Source organism: Scyliorhinus canicula, chromosome 20, assembly GCF_902713615.1.
Source record: "Scyliorhinus canicula chromosome 20, sScyCan1.1, whole genome shotgun sequence".
Lineage (NCBI taxonomy): Eukaryota > Metazoa > Chordata > Chondrichthyes > Carcharhiniformes > Scyliorhinidae > Scyliorhinus > Scyliorhinus canicula.
The window spans coordinates 63,113,409-63,130,522 of NC_052165.1; the positions used below are offsets into that span (position 1 = coordinate 63,113,409).

General features: G+C 43.5%; 1 protein-coding gene across 31 annotated transcripts in view; it reads right to left on the reverse strand.

Moving 5' to 3' along the window:
• cadps2 (Ca++-dependent secretion activator 2) overlaps positions 1 to 17,114 on the reverse strand; it is an 858,338-nt gene that overhangs the window by 140,724 nt on the left and 700,500 nt on the right. The window lies entirely within an intron of this gene.

Genomic DNA, 17,114 nt, shown 5'->3' on the forward strand with positions numbered 1-17,114 from the left:
TTTCACACCATGGCTGTGTACAGCCCCCACAGAGCTGGGGACAATAACATTTGCTGTTTTTCTCTGCAAGAAGCAGAAAGAAGTCTTTTCATTTGCTTTACTACTATTGTTTACTGTGCTCCAGTTGATATTTCACTATGCTTTTTTTCAATCCTGGCTCATGGGCAGTTTATCTTTTTGTTCCCCCAGAACACGCATTTCCACCTCCCCCGCACATTATTTATCCATTCACTCAGTCTATTGTTCCTGTCAATTTATTTCCTCCTGTAGAATGGCTCTGAAGATTTTAAAAGTTGTCACAACTCATTCTGAGGAGGAAAATTTTTCTCGTTTTGGATCCTAATATTAATTTTGACGGGTTACAAATGGGGCCACTTTCCTGCATTTAGTTTTGGGCACCAAACCAGAAGCAAGATTTATCGGTCACAAAAGAGATTCAAGCATAGATTCACCAGCCTAAACGTTGAGGACAGGTTGCATACAAATTGGCTTGCCTTCCCTTGAGTCTAGAAGGTTGAAGGGTGATCTCATCAAGGTACTTACAATGGCGAAAGGGATTTGAGAGGGTGGATTCAGATGAACTATTTCCCTGGGTGGGGGAAACTACTACAATGGGAAAGTAATTTACAAACGAAAGCTAGGTCACTTAGAAGTGAAATCAGAAAGCGATTCTTCACTGAAAAGGTAGTGTAAATTCTGGGTCGACAGGTACTGACAAAAGGTTAGGTTGTGATTTGTCAAGACCTGATACTTAAAAATGATCAAAATTGGCATAATGCTGATGACACAACTTTCAATGGATTAAGACATAGTGCACACGATTCTGCGGGTCGGTTAGCCTTGGGCGCAAATCCCGTAATGGCTGCAAAACATCACAAGAGGCCAAAAACGGGATTTGCGCCAGTGACATTCCAGAACAATATGGTTTCAGGCCCTCCCCATCACACAATCAGGTTCACGGCCCGAAAGGTACAGTGACTCCTCACTTTTCTGTCACGGGCCAACCTCATTGTCTGTGCAGGCCCGTGCCTGCTCCTCCTCTGTGAGCTGCATGGCTCTCTCTTCAAAAGGAGTCATGCTCCTCAGTTAGGGCATTCCTCCGCCCAACTTTTTCTCTCTCTCTCTCTCTCTCCAATTATGGGCTATCGTCCCCTGCAGGGACACTAAAATGGATATTGTTAGCCCCATTCTTGGCAGGTCAGAGGTTGAGGACAACTGGCATGTGTGACCACTGTGCTTAAGCAGGAACGTGTTCTAACAAAGTGTGCTGGGGTACAGCACAGGTCGGGTTTGGGGATGCTGGTGGGGGGGGGTCGGGTGCCGGAAACATGCAAAGTGGCGACATGTGGGGTCAGGGTGACATACCGGGGGGGTTGACAAAATAGCCAATTTCCAAGGGGATTGGTACCATTGGCACCAGGAGCATTGAACCCCTATTCTCTTGGTCAGGCTGCTGGCACTAACCAGTGCTGCCACTGTTTCCCAGGCAGGATTGGTGGCACTCTCCTTCATGGCATCCACCTCTGAAAATCTGGCAGCTGGTCTTCTAGCTGTTTCCTGCTGGTTTGAATGAGAGTGAGTGCTGTGCAGTCAGTTAAATGCAGCGCCCTCTTCATTGAAGTGCTCAGATGACCCTTGGGTCGGGTGAATCAGACAGATTGCGCTCAGTGGCTGTGTTTTTCACCCAGGGTAATATTTTTTCCTCCCCAAGGGGTTAAAGGTCATGATTTGGATCGTGTTGCTGGGGCCGGCTGGATTTGCACCAATTTCCGCACCAGAAAAGACACAAAAAAATTCCGCCCAATTAAAATTTGAATATATTAATTACATTTCCAAAACCATTTTTCATATTCACACCGTGATCACCTTTCTGCCATTATCAAACTGACAATTAAATATATCATGCTCACTGATATCTTCTTGAAGCTACTCAAGACCTTGATTCATGATCATCAGACGTTTGGGGAAAGAAAAGCAGACTTAGACCTGGTGATGTGGCTGTGAAGGTTCGAGTTATGTGGCTACACAAAAGATAACACGTACAGTCCCCAAACCTCCTCAGGTGTTACTTTCCATTTCGAAATACACTGGCAGTAAAAGCACACCACCTCATTGTTACAAAAACAAGGCTGTTTCTGCAAAAGCACACTGTATGTGCTTTGTGTGTTTCAGCGAGCATTATTGTCATTACTGTTGCCATTGCCACCCACTGAGACACTATGACTGCTGCACTGCCTTCACAGTTGCTCTAACTATTTATCACATCCCTCAAGACTGGGCAAAACAAGATCTTGCGTAGAGCAGGCACACTTTATTTTCTACACAGATGTTACTTGCGCTGTGTGAAGACAAACGAGGAGTCCATTTCCAATCTGCTCCCACTGAATTAAACACCTTGGTTTCAGTCATCCCTTCTGTTTCCCTGGCAGCATATTAGGGCAAAGTGTGCAGCTGAATCTTGTCGAATTGACAATCGACCAGCCAGAGACATTGCGCATAGTGTTGTCTAAAGGTGTTTGCGCTGATCACTGTGCTCCATTTTGGGATAATAACTACTTGCACCGCGCACTTGGGCTGGCGGGTTAGCCTCTGTTTGCACTCTGGGTTTAAGTCAGAGAGCCGCAGTGAGCAACTACCAGGATTTCCAAGACTGACCTCTGGCAGCAGACTGACCTCCTTGCGGGGTTACAGGATTCTGCAGCTGGTTGCAATTTTTATGACCCGAATGCATCTATAATCTGTATATTTATCTTTTTAGTATGTGAATGATGTGCGACAATACATAAAATGTGAGTTCTGTATAATTTTATGTGTCATCTTTCTGTCTGTTATATAAAATGTCAATGTTTTGTGATTGAATATGCACCATGACTCATGCAGAAGTTATTGAATCTTTTAAAAAGAAACAGATTCTTTTTCATTGTCTTCTCCTCATGTAGCAACATATTCAAAAATTTTTGTCCTCACTTCCAGATTTTTTCAAGAATTCATTGGAAACTAATCCAATATTCTCTATGGTTTCCTAATAATAATAATCACTTATTGTCATAAGTAGGCTTCAATGAAGTTACTGTGAAAAGGCCCTAGTCGTCACATTCCAGCACCTGTTCGGGGAGGCCGGTACGGGAATTGAACCCACGCTGCTGGCATTGTTCTGCATTTCAAGCCAACTGTTTAGCCCTCTGTGCTAAACCAGCCCTGATGCCCTGTTGTGCTATTCTGCTCTGTGCCACTCCATTCTTTGCCACATTACGGTCGGATGTCTTTCGGTCTCTCAGTCTAATTTCTTGATACCTGTTCCTTAAAACCTTCCATTTTTCAACTATCTTCCTTCCTTGAAAAGCTTTCTGCAGATCTATCTCTTAAAACCTTGCCTTTGATCACCTCTCGTGATTATTTTACTACCATTGGCAGCTGCTTCTCCTCAGATGCACTCAGACTGCCCATTCAGAATCCTTCAAGTGCAGACGCTCATGCCAAATGTGTAATTATTTTGCCCGCTGGATGTCCCTCACCTTTCAACAGGGACTTATCATGCAACATGTCTCTTCTTAGGTCTACAATTCACCATCATTAAAGCAAGTGCTGTGCTTTGATCCACATATTGCGGGGGGGAAAAAACCTCAGTTGTGCCTGCAAACTCCAATCACCATAATACCAACAATTCAGGCCAATCATCCCCCATAATCCCATGTGCCATCACTGCCTCTAAAATCAGCTAATCTGGCACTACCTTTGGATGCATTATACCGGGGTGCCGAGAAAGTCCACATTTTTAAATTTATAGTTGCGCCCAATTACATTCCCAGACCTTTGCCATTGCGATGTAATCTAAAAAATGATGGGCTAGGATCACGGCCGATTCACGCTTCAATAGTCGAAGGTTCAGCGCATCACACAGATGGACTGAATATCAGTGATTTATACCCATTCATCAATCAGCACTTTTCCAGATGCCATATATGTGAATATCATGCGTCACATGCAGAAGCATCCAATCATGTAAACGGCGCTGCCAACATTTTCCATCAACTACAATGATTTAATCTTTGCTGAAAAGCTCTGCTGATATGGCAGGCCTGCTCCCCATGATTTCCTATCCATTACGAATTAATAGATGGAAAACCTTACGGAGCATACCTGGGATTTCTTGATATGCATTCCCAGCAGGCAAGGCTTCCTGCCAGGAGTATGGAATCATTAAACAGGCTTCATTATGTTGCATCAAACCTTACTTTTAAAAGTCGAAGCTGAAATAAATGATACATTTTTTTTTAGCAATCTATTAAATAAAATAAACTTTATGGAAATTAGTTAGAATCACATCCTTCACAATTGTGATTATATACACAATGGAAGGCAATAATATGTGGTGTATTAATGTAATACAGGTAACAACCGCCTCACGGCGCTGAGGTCCCAGGTTCGATCCCGGCTCTGGGTCACTGTCCGTGTGGAGTTTGCACATTCTCTCCCCGTGTCTGCGTGGGTTTCGCCCCCACAACCCAAAAATGTGCAGAGTAGGTGAATTGGCCACGCTAAATTGCCCCTTAATTGGAAAAAATAATTGGGTAATCTAAATTTATAAAAAAAAATGTAATACAGGTAAATAAGTAGAACCGAATGTGCTCACTAATGTATTATGGATTTGTTACACATTCTATCAAAGTATTTTCAAATGCTGCCATAACCACAAAACAAAAGGGTGGAATCTGTAATCTATTTTCTTAGTGTATGAAGACCAAGAATACAATGGTTCGATACAAGCAGGTGGAGATGAAAGTAATCTGAGCAAATACTGAACCAAACTAATGTTGTAGTATTCTTCTAATTCAGACTCATGGGGCTGAATTTTCTCTTCCTGACCCTGATAAAATCTGTGGCGGGAGGACCAAACAGTAGGCACACTGGGCGACCATTTTGTAATCAGCAGCTGATTCCCACCACCTGTCATTTTCCCTAGGCCAGGAAATATGGCAGATTGTGACCTGCGCTTCAGGTATAACAATATCGGGTTTTCTGTTTAAATGCCTGCTCCAAATACAATCTTCCTTTATGGTGCTATTTGTGTGGAGGTGGGTAGTTCCTGAAGGCTATAGGAACCACACCAAACCTGTCAGTTTGTGAAATGTGGGGAAAGCTGTTGTGGATTTGGGAAGCTTTTGACAGGTAAGTTTAAAATCTCTTACCAACTTCAACTGCCATAATTAGGACAAGTTAAATATGTTATTAATGCAGTGATTGATCGTAGGGGTCTGTCCTTAAAAAGCAAGACTACGAAACTGACAGCATTGTGTAATGCATTGAATTCATTATAGTACTTTATCCAGGGGATAAAGTCTTCTTCAGCATTCGGTAGTATAAAGAATCAGATATTAAATACGGTTTGATTTTTAATTGATTTATGTCCTGAAATCTGCTCCGCCTCTGAAACACACTTCCAATATCTACTAGGGACAGGATAAATGAGTAATATCATAACACTGGCAAGTCTTTGAAATGCTCATCAAACTAAAGAATAAATCAGCCGTTTAAAATCCCCATTGAAAGTTTTTTTTCCCAGTCTTATAAGTTCATAAAACTGCCAATCAAACATAAGCACTCATTTCACTGAATGTTTTTAAAAATCCAGTTACCATCATCGAAGCCTGTTCACATAAACAATCAGACAATGGAAAGCCACTTCAAAGAACATTAAACTAATTACAAGCTCACAAAACTGCCGATTAAACAACGCTTTTGGTTCCCTTTGTAGGTGTGAAACACCACACTCCCCCCCCCCCCCCCCCGCCCCAGAGCTGAATCATTAGTGAGTTTTGGAACTCAGCCTTGCATTCATAATGCATAGACTTATTCATTTGTTTTTAGTAATCAACAAGTTACTGTAAGCAAAGCTGACTACTTTGGCTTTGTTTTACCATGTGCTCATCTTCTGCTTCTCGCAATATACATGGTTTTGTTTTGTAGTAGGATCAATTTAAAGGCCATTCATTCTTTCTTCAGTACTGGTAATGTCCCCATTTAGTAGAACTGTCCAACTGACCTGACCCAAACCCTCTGCCCTCATCACAAATTTAGTATGATGGTGGTCATTGTCACCAATGTGAAGATGTTACTGCATCAGGGTCACTATGAACAAATAAATTTGATTATCACTAGTTCCTTCACAATATGCTGCATTAGGAAAAAGAATATTTATTGTATCCATAAATCTTTCAATTACTCTGCTCACTGTCGACCTGCTTAATGAAATTCATTACATCACAGAACCAGGTATAACCAACACAAATCAGATTCTCTACCTTTGACATGTCTCCTACTTCTTCTTCTTAGGCACTATCTTGGGGATGACTTGTTTCCACTCCATTGATAAGTTCAATGTGCAATCTTCATGTGCAGGGTACGTGATGCTTGAAGCGTTGGGTAGATGAATTGTTTGGCGGTTTGTGTGCTCTCTCTGAAACCCCAACTTGTCCTCTATGTGTTATTTACAAAATCTCTAACTTCCTCGGACTGGCAAACAGTGTTGGACTACCAATCCATCCTCACTTATCTCGATAAATGTCTTCAGTGCTTGTCTCACCAACTTCCCTATTTCAGGCTGGATGAGATCCAGGCAGAACAGAGGGCCCCCGGTGCCGAAGTCTAAAGGAATCTCAGTGAAGGAGGCAATGTCCCCTTTTCTACAGCATTAGCTACCGTAAAGCAGGGGAATTTAAATGTCTCATTGAAAATAACAGGCCAGGGAGAAAGTGCCTAAGGTAAGTGGATGAGATTTGGGGATTGGGAAGGGTGGGGGGGGGGGGGGGGGGGGGCAGTTGGACATGGGGGAGTGATGCGAAGCTGTACAGCGGCGGCGAGACTATTTGGCAGTGGAAGGGGGTTTTTTTTTGGACGTTGGCTGTTGGGGGGGTTGGAGTTCGGGGTTTCAGACATTGGGGAAATGGAAGGTTGGACATCAGGAGGGAGGGGTCAGATCGGAGAGGGACTATGTCCCATCATGTTGGGAGGGGAAAGCCTCCAGCTGGGTTGAGGATTCAGGTCATTTCAAATCATCGGGGGAGAATGTCCAGCTTGGGAGGGGGTGGTTGGGGGAGGGATGTCAGCTGGATTGTGTCGGGTTGGGTCAGTACGCAGTTGGGGTGGGGGATCTAACCGGGTTGGGTTAGGTGGGGCTAAGGGGATCAGGAAGAGGATGGGTAGCTCCTTAGTTGGGGAGATGGTGGTGGGGGAAGACCCCTGTGGGTGGGGAGAGCGGAGAGTCCTGTGCAGGGATTGATCTAGACATTTAAAATAGTTGTGCTGAAGTTAGAAGCAGATTTTTCTATTCTCTCTATACCAATGACCTTTTTCCTCTCTCTTTATTGGTGACTCTGCTCTTTCCACTGAAGCTCTGCTGTACTGTCAAACCGGCTTTTTGTACTGATATGAGAGCTCCACATTTTCTATTGGTCTCTTTGTTCACTCTACTAATTTCCTTATTTGTCTAATCAGTGTACATGTTCACTTAAACGATAGCTTTCCACTTTCTGTTGTAGGTTTATTTTCATCCTCGCAAAAGCAATTAACACAAGGATCTAAAATAAATGGGACTTTTAAGTAAATAGGTAGAATACCAAATGCATATTTTTCCATCATAAATGATCTGTGCAATAAAACCATTAACTGTCCTAGAGAATTGATGTTTATGGAATTGGACCGGTTTACTTAATGAGAAAATTATCATTTGTCAATCCATAATTCTGAAACGTGGTTGAATAATAATTGTCATCATAAAATCCATACACTGCACAATTTTAACTGTCCATTTTAATTGCTTTGTGATGCTGTGAAAATCAGACTGAATATGTGATATTTGCCCCTAATTCTTCGGTGTAGGGACTTCATATAACACAGGCATAGCAGTGGTAAAATGCGCTTTAACATATATAGTTAACAGTATTCACTATGGCAGAAGACTAGAGCAATAAAATGAAGTAGAAAGATAACAAATTAATTGTAACTGTAAAAATATATATGGCTATCACAGATACTGATTAGCACAATGTGAATAGCCAAGGACAGCATCATATTATTCCTCTATAACCTGTCATGACAAATAGATTCAGTAATGTACCTTAATGAATGCCTGCTCAGACTGACTTTGAAATCATTAGTGGATTATTTCTTTCACACTCTCTGCATAGGCGTTATCAAACTCCTATATTTCGCTGTCCTAATTTAAACATCAGTCCTTAAAGTTCATTCCCATACCCCACAAAAGCGACAAGCACAGGCAATACCTCAATCAAACCCTGATGTTAAGTGTGCAGGATTACTCTGCATCCAGTGTTTGAGGAATCGCCTCACATGCAGTTTTCTGATCGACAAACATGAGCTGAATCAAGGTGAAAAAATATAATCTTTCAAAAGGACTCAATACAAAAGTAATCCACTGGGACACTCACCTTTTTCATTTCATGATGAGATTCTGATAATGAGTGATGATTTTCTCAGTCACTCTGGGCTCTATTATCGCTAATGTGATTCCACTTCACTGTCCCTGCTAATTATTAACACTAGCCTTTTTATTGTCCCGAGACCATGATGTGTCATTTGATTACTCACTTTCTTAAAGACGTATATATTTCAATGGAGATTCAGGTATATTGATTTTAAGTTGCTTCATAAAAAGGTAACGACCTGTTCTCATAATTCTAACTTCACCTTTAAAGTGACTTTCTCGCTATGTAAAAACAATTCTCCTAATTAGAGTGCGTGTCTTCGTGTGAGACCCGCATGGAGGCAAACGTCCTCCAGAATGACCATTTGATGCTTGCAAATAGTGTGCTTCCACAGTTAGTGTGGTGCAGGAGTCTAAGGTTCCTGAATCAGTTGAAACAATAGTTATCCAAATCCCTTGCCAACACATTTTTGTAATCTTCACAGAAAACATTAGAAAGTCATTTACACTTTTTCAGCATTATCTTTTACGGCCTAATTTCATAATGGTTACTTTTACTGAATATTAGGGCCATTTGCGGATCTTAGTTGTGTTGACTGTGACGTTTTCAAAGATGAAAACGAGTTTCACATTTATAATTGTCTCAACTGCACAACTGTTTGTTTTTAAAGACATCTGTCCCACAGAATGGAGCCTATTTCAAACTCATGTGGTTCCTAGCTCTCTATCTCTCCTCCCTCGGAGGGATGGATATGTAAAGTTGTCCTGTTCATTGTCTGAACGTCTCCCAGGAAATGACTGCAGTGACAAGAGGAGCTCAATGAAGTTGCCTTCATGCCCATTTATTCACTTATCAGCCATATTTTGAGAACTTGAACAGCATTTGTGCAGAAAACATTGGTTCTGTAAAAGTTAACTGAATAAATAATAGACTCGTTAAACAAACTACAGAAATGACAAACAAGTCGATGGAATGAACCTCGGAATTTATCCCATTCTTGCATCAAAAATGCCAAATATTAGGTGAATAGCATTCTTCACTTGTTGACTGAAAATTGTGCGTGAAATATCTTTATCTGAACATCTGTTGGTCAGAGCATTTTGAGTGCGATAGGGAAAATTAGATTGGTGTTATGTCTGAGGGCTAGTTTTCAGCCAATCAATTCTGTTAAATTGAATTTGTATCTCCACCCTGTTCCATTCTAACTTATTGAACACAACGTGCATCTGTAATGCTTACAATAAATGACTGAATGTGTGGGTAAAATAAACAATATTTTGAACATTGCATCAACTTAAGTGGCCTGATTAGCTAATTTATTTGAGGATATTCCATTAAATAGTGCAAACCAAAGATTCAATTGTTAGACTTGATATTTTCAATACAAAGTAGAACTGGTACAGAGACCACCACAACTACAGTACTTGCATTTGTATGGTGCCTTTAAAGTAGAAAAATGTCTGAAGGCGCTTCAATGAATCATAATCCGAGAAAGCTTCACAATGAGCCAAAAAAGGAGATGTTGGAGTTAAAAGTTTAGTCAAAGCAGGGCAGTCTGAGGGGTCTGAAAGCAGGAGGCATTAGGAGGTGAGAACGTATAGCAAGTTCCAGAAACTTTGGTCTAGGAGATTGAAGGTGTAGGTAACAGTGTGGTGATGGAAGTGGAAATGCACAAACAGTTAGAACTGGAAGAGTTCTTGGAGAGTTGGGTGGTTTAAGTAGGTCTCAGAGAAAAGGAAGAGCGCAGCCTCAGACTCATTTAAACATGAGGGTGAGCATTTTAAATTGGGGGGTGCTGGACATCTGAAGCCAATGTAGGTTGCCAAGCAAAGAGCCAATATGTGAATGAGGCTTGGGCGGGTATGAAAATTTGAAGCAGGGCAGTTCAGTGGTTAGCACTGCTGCCTCACGGCACTGAGGACACTGCTGTTTAAGAAGGGAGGGAGGCAGAGGCTGGAAATTATAGGCCGGTTAGCTTGACTTTGGTCAATGGTAAGATTTTAAGTTCATTATTAAAGATGAAATCGCGGAGTACTTGGAAGTGTATGAGTCAGGACTGAGTCAACACGGCTTCGTCAAGGGGCGGTCATATCTGACAAATCTGTTATAGTTCTTTGAGGAAGTTAGACAAAGGAGAACCAGTGGAAGTGATTTATTTAGATTTCCAGAAGGCATTTGACACGATTCCGCATAGGAGACTGTCAAGTAAGTTAAGAGCCCATGGTGTTAAGGGTAAGATCCTGGCATTGATAGAGGAGTGGCTGACTGGCAGAAGGCAAAGAGTGGGGATAAATGGGTATTTTTCAGGATGGCAGCCGGTGACTAATGGTGTGCCTCAGGGGTCAGTGCTGGGACCACAACTTTTCACAATATACGTTAATGATCTAGAAGGAACTGAAGGCACTGATGCTAAGTTTGCAGATGATACAAAGATATGTAGAGGGACAGGTAGTATTGAGAAAGCAGGGGGGTGGGTGGGGGGGGGGGTCTGCAGAAGGACTTGGACAAGCTAGGAAAGTGGGCAAAGAAGTGGCAGATGGAATACAATGTGGAAAAGTGTGACGTTATGGAAGGAGGAATGGAGGCATAGACATTTTCTAAATGGGGAAATGTTTAGGAAATCAAAAGTACAAAGGGACTTGGGATTGTTCAAGATTCTCTTAAGGTTAATGTGCAGGTTCAGTCAGCAGTTAGAGGCAAATGTAATGTTAGCATTCATGTCAAGAGGGCTTGAATAAAAGACCAGAGATGTACTTCTGAGGCTGTATAAGGCTCTGGTCAGATCCCATTTGGAGTACTGTGAGCAATTTTGAGCCCCGTATGTGGTGGAAGGATGTGGTGGCCTTGGAAAGGGACCAGAGGAGATTCACAAGAATGATCCCTGGAATGAGGACTCTGGGTCTGGACTCATTGTAGTTTAGAAGGATGAGGGGCAATCTTATTGAAACTTGCAGGATACTGCGAGGCCTGGATAGAGTGGACTTGGAGGATGTTTCCACTTGTAGGAAAAACTAGAAGCAGAGGGCCTAATCTCAGACTCAAGGGATGATTCCTTAAAACAGAGATGATGAGGAATTTCTTCAGCCAGACGGTGGTGAATCTGCAGAACTCTTTGCCGCAGAAGGCTGTGGAGGCCAAATCACTGAGTGTCTTTAAGACAGATAGATAGGTTCTTGATTAATAAGGAGGATCGGGGTTATGGAGAGAAGGCAGGAGAATGGGGATGATAAAATATCAGCTATGATTGAATGGTGGAGCAGACTCGATGGTCTGAGTGGCCTAATTCTGTTCCTATGTCTTATGGTCTTATGTTCCAATCCCTGACCCAGGTCACTGTCCATGTGGACTTTGCACATTCTTCCTGTGTTTGCGTGGGTCTCACCCCCATACCAAAGATGTGCAGGGTAGGTGGATTGGCCATGCCAAATTGCCCCTTCATTGGAAATAAAATAATTGGGTACTCAAAATTTATTTAACAAAAAGAAAATTTGCAGCGTAGTTTTGAGTGAGTTGGAGTTTATAGATTATTGAAGATTGGCTAGTCAAGTTTGGATAAAAGAATAGATAATGATTTGTGAAAAAGATTAGCTGACGCAGGGTCATGTGGGCTATGCTGCAAAGGTGGAGCAGATGTGGGATTTGGAAACTCAGTGCAAATAAAATGCAAAGGTTGCAAGAAGTCGGCCTTAACTTGATTCAGCGGTTGAGAAAGAGGAAGGAATCATTCGCAATAGAACGGTTTGGTCAATCGAACTTCAGACGATTTTTCATGATTTGGGCTATGTCCATGCCAATGCAGCCCAGGGTGCACTTCACTGCTCCTGGCCCACCCTGCCTGAGTGAGGAAGGTTGGATGAGACGGTCTTCAGAATCCCAGTATGAGTAAGTCTGTTGAGAATGGGAATCCGCCAGACACCTGTATGTCCTTCACTGAATTGCTCAAATACTCTGTGTCACAAATTTGGAGGAATTATTGTTCTCATCCCTCACAACAGACATCCTATGCTGTCAACTCTACTGGAAATGTATAGTTTAAATTCAGGATGAGTTCCTGCTAACCTTTTAATACCATTTCCAATACCTTCTACATCATGGGATCATTGCTAGTATGTAGTTGGACCTGAGCTGCAGTCACTGGAACATGTTCTATTTTCACACAGTAAAAGATATTGTCCTGACTGGGTGGTATCTTACCAGTAGGCAAAGGCAAATGTGACAATACACCAGCATTGGCATGGTTCTCTGACCGTCGGTATTTGATCTAGTAGGAATGTGTGGATTGAATCAAAGACCCTTATTGGAGTAGTCGACGTGCTGTCAATGAAGGAATGCCTTTGTGTGGCCAAAAGAAGCTGTTAAAAGCCTAGCATCCATCAACAACGTAAAGTGACGACCATAGAGGTATTGGTGGAATTTTCGCACACCAAAAATAATATCCAGTGCCTCTTTCCTTAACTGAGTGTAGCTTGATTCTGCACCTGTTAAGGTATGTGATGCAAACGTTATTGGTCTTTCTTCACCTGAAGGTAGTGTGTGGGACACCACCTCTCTGTCTCTGTATAGTGAGATGTCACAGGTAAGTTGTAATGGTAACTTCAAGTTGAAATGTACCATCACCTCTGACTTCTTCAGTGTTTATTTAGCTGACTGGTAAGCTTTTTCGCATTCTGATGTCCATTGCTATGCTGGCTTTACGTACAACTAAGTATATAACAATTTATGAAGGGTTGATAGATTTTGGACAAATTTTCCACAGTTATTAATTAACCCTAGGAATGATCTTAACTGTGTTATATTTATTGGTTGTGGAGCCTCCATCTTCTGAGGTGGTTGTGTAAACCCTTGCTATCGAAGTCATGGCCTAAATATTAGACTGTTTGAAAGAAGACATCCTTATCTTTCCTGACACAAAGACCATGCATCTGAAGGCATTTTAATGTGGCTTCTAAAATTCATGTGCTCTTGTTCATTGGTACCAGACTTAGTATATCATCAAGGTAACACTAACCCCTGTAACCTGCTAAAGATCTGGTCCATGGGCGATTAAAATAAATCTGGTGCTGATGTTAATCTTTTGTAGTGGAAAAGGCCTTTGTGTGTGATGATGGTAAGCAGGTGTTGAGATTCAGCTGCAAATTCGTTTTCAGGTAGGCTTGTGATAGGTTGATCTTGCTGAACTTCTATCCTCCTGCTCGGCCATAAGACCATAATAAATAGGAACAGGTCTGCCATGCAATAGGATCATGGCTGATCTGGCATTCCTGACATATGCTTGCCTGCCTGTGAATAAATTCTCAATCAATGGTAGTGGGTATTGATCTGCGCATATAACTGGATTGCTTGCTATTTTAAGTCTCTGCAAATAAAAATCGTTCCAACCTGCTTCAAATACAGGCACAATAGGGGTTTCCGAATCACTAGTAGTGGTGGATTCCAAGACTCCTGGGTGGGATTCTCTAATCCCGCGGCAGAGTGCCCACACCATCGTAAACGCCGTAGCGTTTTACGACGGTGTGAACGGGCCGACCGCATGACTAATTCTGGCCCCTACAGGGGGCTAGCACGGCACTGGAGTGGTTAACGCTGCTCCAGCTGCTGATCCCGGCATGAACTGGGCGCTTTGGGATCTGTGCAAGCGCAGTGGCGCCGGCGCCAACGCGCGTATGCACAGTGGCTTCCTTCAATGCGCCATCCCCGACGCAACATGGCGCAGGATGACAGGGACCGGCGCGTAGGAATGGAGACCCCCCCAGCCAGAGAGGCCGGCCCACCAATCACTGGGCCCCGATCGTGGGCCAGGCCACATCAGAGGCCCCCCCAGTGTCGGACACCCCCTCGTCCCCCCAAAGGCTGCCCCCTGACCCTTCCAAGCCGAGGTCCCGCCAGCTGAGAGCAGGTATGGACGGCACCGGCGGGACTCGACGTTTTCACGACGGCCGCTCGGTCCATCCTGGGCCGAGAATCAGCGGGCCAGCTGCGTAGAGCGGCCCACGACAAGCGCCGCGCCAACCATGCATGCCGGCTTTGGGGCGGTGTGGTGGAATTCGCGCCAGTCGCGGGGATTCTCTGGCCCGGTCCCGGGCTGAGAGAATCCCGCCCCCTGCTTCCACAAATCTCATTAGTTCAGATGAAACTTTGGATGGATAGCATAGGGTACATAGGTACATTGATATTAGGAGCAGATTTGAGCCCTTCAAGCTTATTCGTCATTCAATCAGATCCTAGCTGATGTCTTCCTGTTCTAGCCTTCAGACGCTTTGGCTGCCTATTTTCCTTGATCTTTAATGACACTTGTACACCTTTCATGGGCCTCAGTGTGTCATCAAAAACACGGTTTCATTTTTTAAGATGGTGTGTAAGCTCATCTTTGAATCAACTAAGCTGTTTACAGCACTCCAGTTTAGTCTGAGCATTTCCAGCCAAGAGCGGCCAAAGAGAACTGGAAAAGTTCCTCAAAGGTGGAGTGGGAGCAGAGCAGTTTTCCCAAAATTCTGCAAGGCACTTGAGGCTTGTGATGAACTGCGCAATATTTTCCCCTTCAGCTGCTTCCTCAGTGAAATCGAAACCTCTCCACAATAATTAATGGCTTTGGTGCGTACTGATTTTTGAGTATTTTAACCAATTGTTGATAAGTTTTGTCACCAGATTTTTCAGGATGGACAAAACGTCCGAACAAATTAAAAGTTTTGCTACTCCCCGAGTATCCACCACCTCCGGCCATCTTCCGAGGCCCGCCACGCTATTCACTGTCCCCGACCGGCTGAATTCCCGAAGGTGTATTTCTAATGTGGTCCTGCCGTTCGGGAAACTCGCGAGGCAGCTGCAGACTCAGACCGCGGCCGCCACAGTCGGGAGGGTGCTGATTGTAGGGCGGGGGGGAGGGGCCTCATTTGGGACTGGGGGCTATATGGGTGGGTGGTCTGGGGCGGGCGAGTGGCCGATCGGGGGTGCTATTTTGGCGGTCTAGGTCCGCTGGCTAAGCCTGCCATGGAGCATGGCGCGGCCGCTAGAGGCTGTCGCTGTGCGCATGCGCAGCCTCTGACCCGGAAGTATTGGCAGCTGAGTTGCAAGCTCCCTGCAGGGCTGTGAATCTGTGGCCTTTTGACGCCAGTTTTCCTGGCGTAAAAGACCACAGTTTTCACGAAGGTCTGGGGACACGGTCCCAAAAACGGAGAATCCAGCCCGTTACTTGCCACACAAAATATTGGAATCGTTCTGAGTATAATGTCTAGCTTTCTGAGTCTTCATCAAATGAGCCCATCGCGCCAGAATTTCCCACCATTTGTTTGCAATCTTGGCGTGCTCAGACAACTTAAATTGGGGAGTTTATAAAAAAAAGATGATTGAGCTAATTGTAGCAGCTTGCGACGTCTGACTTCTTTTTTTCTTTCTTTTCTCTCCCCTCCCACGTCTATTTCCGTGGACAGTTCTGCAGCCTGAAGTCCTTGTGACCCGGTTAAAAGTTGGAACAGGCCATTCCTTTGGATATGCACCTTTCCAGTTCCAATGCCAGGTGCGGGGTGCTGGGCTCCAGTTGATGTTCTTCATCGTTGACCATTGGAGCTGCGATCTCCTTGTTCGCTTCGGAATTTTATTTTCGAGGTCTGATTGTCAGCGCCAGTTTTCTTTTGAAGCTGTTGTATCTTGTACTTGTACATAAAATAATAAAATACTGCAGCACGTGGGTTGAAGGCAACAGTCAACAAAGGTTTATTAAAAGGCTGTTAACTATACCTGGCTGGAACTAGACAGAAGGCACAATCCCACAAAGTAGCCGATGACATCACGGACTATCACGTGAGTCAACTCTTAAAAAGCCATTGCAGCACAACAATAACAACTCACATATGTAACGAGTTGCCCCTTTAAATGGTGTGAGCGGACTACGCCCTCACCACGTATACTTTTTAAATAAAATGGATATAGATATCCTCATGGCTATTTCTAGAATTTTAAAAACTGGACAAAGACCTTTTAAAATGGCTGAATCGTTGTCCATTGGTGACCCGTGAGCAAAAAGAGCTATCAACTAGTTTTGAAGAAACCTCTACCTCAATATCTCTGAATAGACACTAATGACACATTATGGGCTGCAGCAACCAAATTTAAAGAAAATTATACAAACGGCTTCTGTATTTCAAAGCCCAGGCTGGTCATTCGGAATCTCCTCATCTGCTTGGACAAAATTCCCCACAACCTTCTCTTCAATCCTTAATGAATGAGACAATTAACCGTCTTGGGGAGCCAGGCAAGGAATACACATTCTTTGTCAAACACAATGTGGAAAAGTGAGACCCGTGTGACATGGACCTAGTTTGAGGAACCAGTAATATTGCCATGTGGAGCTGCAAAGTTCAATTTGCCATTGTACCACCTAACTAGCAGCTGCACAGAGAAGGTTTGAATACCTGGCACCAGAAATACTTTTATACTGGAACTTCTGTACCATCGCTTACAAGACTGATTCATCTCCGTGTGCTAATCATAGTGTGGAAGACAACTCTACTGGATAAGTGAATTATTCAGCATCAGTTTTCAACACGCTGACCTCTGTGATGGAATACCTCATTGGATTTTGATTCTGGGCTCTGGACCCATGTGAAGCAATGGGCAGGATTCTCCGGTCTGTCAACCGCGTGTTTCTGAGCTGTGTGCCGTTCTCTGGTGGTG